This window comes from Vespula pensylvanica, chromosome 2 (genome assembly GCF_014466175.1).
Source record: "Vespula pensylvanica isolate Volc-1 chromosome 2, ASM1446617v1, whole genome shotgun sequence".
Taxonomy (NCBI): domain Eukaryota; kingdom Metazoa; phylum Arthropoda; class Insecta; order Hymenoptera; family Vespidae; genus Vespula; species Vespula pensylvanica.
The window spans coordinates 778906-784524 of NC_057686.1; positions in this window are offsets into that span (position 1 = coordinate 778906).

Genomic DNA, 5619 nt, shown 5'->3' on the forward strand with positions numbered 1-5619 from the left:
TAATAATATTTTTTTTTAATTACTGACAGAGACGCGAAATAATGATTTGATAGTTTTACGTTCGAAAGTGAAAGGAAAAAAGGAAAAATAGAAAAAAATAGATATATAAAAAAACCAAAAAAAAAAAAAAAAAAAGAAAGAAAGAAAGAAAAGACAATTACGAGAAGAGAAGAGCAATTTTTTACGACGAAGTATTAATAGAGGAAACGATCAAAAAGTCTCGTGTAAATAAATATAATTCTACTGATTTATATTATCGTCGGTTAAAAAAATAAGAAGGAAAGAGAGAAAAAAAGAAAGAAAAAAGTGAGGAAAGCAAAGGAAGGAGGAAGATAAGAAAAAAAAGAATAAAGTAAGATAAAACAAATTGTCGATGTAAATATCAAGGATAAATATAAGAAAGGTGAATGAGAGAGTGATCCGAGTGATCTAACATTAAAATTGAATCCTTAATGGAATAATAACTAAACATTGTAAAGCGATTAACTTCTAATACTCTAAAATTAATTTTTTGCGATTTTTTCGCGAGGAAAGTACTTCGATAAGATACGAAATTGATATCAAAGTAAAAAAAATCGTAATAAACGATCGTTTGAGAACACGAATCGAAATGGAGACGTTAAATTCGCGAACGTAGGTATCATTCTGTAAATAAAACAATTGTTTTAGAGATTATTTATTGTGTGTTCGTTCGGCTTGTAAGATAGACATTATTTACGAAATTGTTAACGGAACGAAAATTTGTGGATGTAAGATGTGTAAAGAGATAAAAAGAGATAGAGAGAGAGAGAGAGAGAGAGAAGAAGAGAGAGAGAGAGAGAGAGAGAGAGAGAGAGAGTGGTAGATGATATGTATGTAGGGCACATATACGAAGGATTACATTTATCCGAGTATAAACTTTATTTCAATAATATCCCCGCCACTTATATTATAAAGCGAAATAAGCAAAACCAAAAAAAAAAAAAATTAAATATAATAAAAATAAAAGTTTAATTAAAAAACGAACGGGAAACGTGTATTTATGATACATATACAGTGTGTGAGTGTAAATATTATTCGTTTATCGTATAAAATAGTGAATACGATGCAGATATCCGATGTAATATCGCGTGAAGTTCCTAAATAAAATTATGAAAATTACGAGGAAAAAAAGAAAAAAAAAGAGAAAAAAGAAAACAAGAAACATTATCGCGTCTAATTAATTAAATACATTATATCGTTAATTAAGACATATACATACCTATGTTTCCTTTTAGTTTTCTTATAACACGCCTGAAAATAGGCAACAATTAACGCGTACATGTATTTCAACAAAATATTGCATACCTGCAGGCATACGATAACCAATACGTTTTTTCTAATTATTTTTCTTATCTTTCTTTATCACTTTAAGTAGGAAATTTTTTGTTTTCAAAAATGACGATTGAGCTTAGAAATCAAATTATAAAAATTACGACGGAAGAAGATAAGTTTACGATCATCGAATTAAATATATTCTTTTTTTTTTGATTTTACCGTACGCCCGACGATAGACAACAATTTGTACATACGTGAATTTAACGGCGTTGCATATCTACAGGCGTACGATAAACAAAATAAACAATTCTCATCTTCTATCAATCATTTTTAATAATCATTTTATCGTAGAAATTTTAATTTCGAACAATGATTATAATCGATGATTGAATTGATATACGGTTTGTAAATGAGATAGTTGAACCCTTTCAACGGAAGCAAACTCTTTTCAGAGGCAGAGATTTCGTGGAAGCTGGTACGGAATGGCTGAAAAGGTACTCGAAAGAGAGAGATGGATAAATGGTGAGATAGATGGATAGATAGATAGAGAGAGAGAGAAAGAAATAAAGAGACACACAGAGAGAAAGAGAGAGAGAGAGAGAGAGAGAGAAAGAGACAGAGAGAGGCGAGCATGAGTCTCGCGAGACCGCCCCCTCTATCAGAATTTATGACATGCTAATTCCCAGTTACGAATTCCGCGACATTCCGCGGATGGCTGGATGACGCGTTCACCGAGCGGTAAAAGCCGCTCATTCGGAAAACGTCAACGAAGGAAGGAAGGAAGGAAGGAAGGAAGGAATGGAAAAGAGGAGAAAAGTCATATTTGACGAACGCGTAGCTCGATGTCATAGTCGTGCCTCGTGTTCCACGATTCACCTCAATAAAGAAATAAATAGATGGATAGATATTTAGATAGATAGATAGATTGATTGATTGATTGATTGATTGATTGATTGATTGATTGATTGATTGATATATTATTTATTTATTGTAATGAACAAGTGTAAGAAAAAAGTTTCTCCTCTTTCTTTTCTTCTTCTTTCTCTTTTTCCTTTTCTTTCTTCTTTTTTCTTTTCTTGTTTTTCTCTTACAGAAGATAATAAAATGAAAAAAGAAAAGGAGGAAAAAGGCAAGAAATAAATTCTTTGCAAATAAATCAGAAAGATTTCGAGAACGTTACGATTTGATAAAAGTACAATGGAAGGATTTGGCCGTTATGTTAATATGGAAAATCGTTATGGATAAAACTGCTCGCTACGTTCGACGTGAAAGAAGCTTTACTCGGCCATTTTCTTTTTCCACCACGTAAACGTGGGATATGGCCGAGTGCCAGGACTCGTTCTGGAAATCGTCCTACCTACTGCCAGACACAATCCTGAATTTTTCCTTGGAAATAATCACGCCGGGAGTAAAACGCTCCAACTGCTCTCGCCACGGATTTCACAATGATTCGATTCACCAAATTCTCTCTCTCTCTCTCTTTCTCTTTCTCTTTTTGTTTCTCATTCCTTTTTTCTCGCTTTTTACGACGACTCGTTATTCGATTCAGAAAAATGACCGTTTGCATTTCGTAAGTGCATTCGATCTTTATTTCCTCGACGGAGAGATTTTTAAAGTATTTACGTATGTACGTCGATATATGCGATAGAAATTCTTGATATAATTCGACGATCATTTCAAGAATCTCATTGGTCCTTTCGTGCAAGGAAATGGATTGGATGAAAGAAAAAAAAAAGAAAGAAAGAAAGAAAGAGAAAAAAAAAAACAGCAAAAGAATCATTTTCGACGATAGAAATAACAGAGAAGAACGAGTAAAGAACAATGACCTCGCAAATCTAAGACAAGAAATAGAAATACAAATAGAAATAGAAATAGAAATAAAAGAAGAAGAAGAAGAAGAAGAAAAAGAAGAAGAACAAGAGTGAGAACAAGAGAATGAAAGAATGAAATGATGAAAGAAAGAACGAAAGAAAAGATGAAAGAAAGAAAGAAAGAAAGAAAAAGGGAAGAGTAAGAAGAGAAGGAGAAATAGAGTGAGAAGCTAACGTAGACGAAGCACGGAGGTGGAACACTCATGTTTATATGCATTGTATTGCTAAAACCCTTTTAACCGAATTACATTTAGCGATTCCAGTGCTGCTTCCGTGTCTGCGTTATACCCCCTCATCTCTATCTCTCTTTTTCTCTCCGTCTAACGCGATCGTTTCTCCCCTACCTGTACCCCTACTTCCTCAGCTTTTCCACTCCTTCTCGCTTACCAGGAAGGCAAGCAGGCAAGGAAGCAAGCAGGCAAGCAAGCAGGCAAGCAGGCAAGCAAGCAGGCAAGCAAGCAGGCAAGTAAGCAAGCAAGCAAGCAGGCAAGGAATGAAGGAAGAAAGGAGACTCAGGATTGTTCGGTCGTTTGAGTGTGAGTCAGTCGTTCGAAGATCTCTCATGATGGTATTAGTGTTGGTTGTGATGGTGGAGGTGGAATAGGTTGGATAGGAGGGAGCGAAAAGGATAGGAGAGGAGAGGGCTGCTAGAAAAGCGATGGGGACTGGGGATTCCAGAGACGTGGAACGGCATCTCTGAATTCCTGATTCTCTTGGTAAACAAGTGCTTGGGTGATTCACTGCTTGTTCACTCCTATCGGCCGTCGTTTGTTTCTAGACGCCATTGCGTTCTACGATTCTACCTCGTTTTACGGTCTAATGGATTTTCGGGGCTAACGGAGCATCTCACGCAGCCTGGAACTTTCTCTTCCCCTTCCTTTCTTCCCCTACCTTTCGTTTCTTCATCTATCTATCTATCTATCTATCTTTCTGTCTATATATATATATATATATATATATATATATATGTTTCTCTTGCTCGATACAAGGTACCTATTATTCCGCGAAATTTCACAGTACAACTTACGATAACTTTTGGGATATCTTCTATCGGAATAAGTCTTTATATCCCATATATATATATATATATATCTGTGTGTGTGTGTGTATAGGATTGGCCTCGTTTTTTATATCGATTATTTCCAAGAAATTGGTGTTTCTACTTCTTGGCAGAGAATACGAAATGAAAGAAATTAGGAATGAAAGAATGGTAAAAAGGGGAAAACGAAAATATGAAAAAAGAATATTTCATCGTCGATGAAGCCAGGAAGGTGACGAAACATTGTTACGGTCCTGACTTGGCTCGCGCACATTTCGCGGCAGAGTTCGTCATTAGCGCTAACAAGATTAGCCTGAGGCTGGTGGGGGTGGGTATTTGGCACCCTCCTTCTATCCTTTTCCTTCTCATCCAAGTAAGTAACTACGTGTACGTGAATTTTCTCTCTCTCTCTCTCTCTCTCTCTCTCTCTCTCTCTCTCTCTCTCTCTCTCTCTCTTTCTCACACACACACATACACACATATATCCACGTACACACACGTTACATATATGTGTGTGTATGTGTGCGTGTATATATATATATATAGTATATAGTATAGTATAGTAGAGCTAGCATGGCCATAGTCTGGTCCTCCTTAGAACACAAGTGGGGATAATAAGATCTGCGACAATCAACTCCAACGACGAGACTGGGGGACCAAGGACGACAGAGAAAGAGAGAGAGAGAGAGAGGGAGGGAGAGAGAGCAGGCCAAGGAGCTTTTCAACGAGCTTCTCGACGAGCTTTCATGCGACGTTCGTCACGTTACGTCCACCTCTTAGTGTCTCCTCCTCTTCCTATCCTTCGACCACGTTTCCTAGTCTTCTCCAACAGAGAGAGAGAGAGAGAGAACTTTCCTTTCTATTTACTAATTCTCTAGCTACTCTTCTCTAACGTTTCTCGAACGATCGATGATCCCTCACATCCTTTAGCAGCAGACATATTTAATTCGAGTGGTCCTCGTCGAACGGTTACAAAGAATCATGCCAAAAAGCTTGATCCATATATTCGACCTTTGTAACGTTGCCTGTATCAAAATGGATATGTCTAATAAATTTCTCTTACCATTAAATAATTTTCCACGTTATATCTAATACTTAATGGAATTGATATTTATGGTAGTTCATCGTCTAATGGATAAGTCGTCGATTGGAAAGACAAATCGGAATGGGTATCTCCGAGTATATATAACAATAAAAGAAAGAGAAAAAAAAAGAGAAAAAGAGAGTAAGAGAGAGAGAGAGAGAGATAGACAATGGGTTGATCTCGTTCCGAGCATCTTCGACTATCACGTTTCTTCTTGAGCGTCGTGATACACCGATAAGCACGGTAACTAGCGAACGTAGGTGGATCGTGTTGGTCTGCTTGATTGTGTGTATAAGCGCGAAGAAGGGAAAGGAGATGGCGAAGAAGAA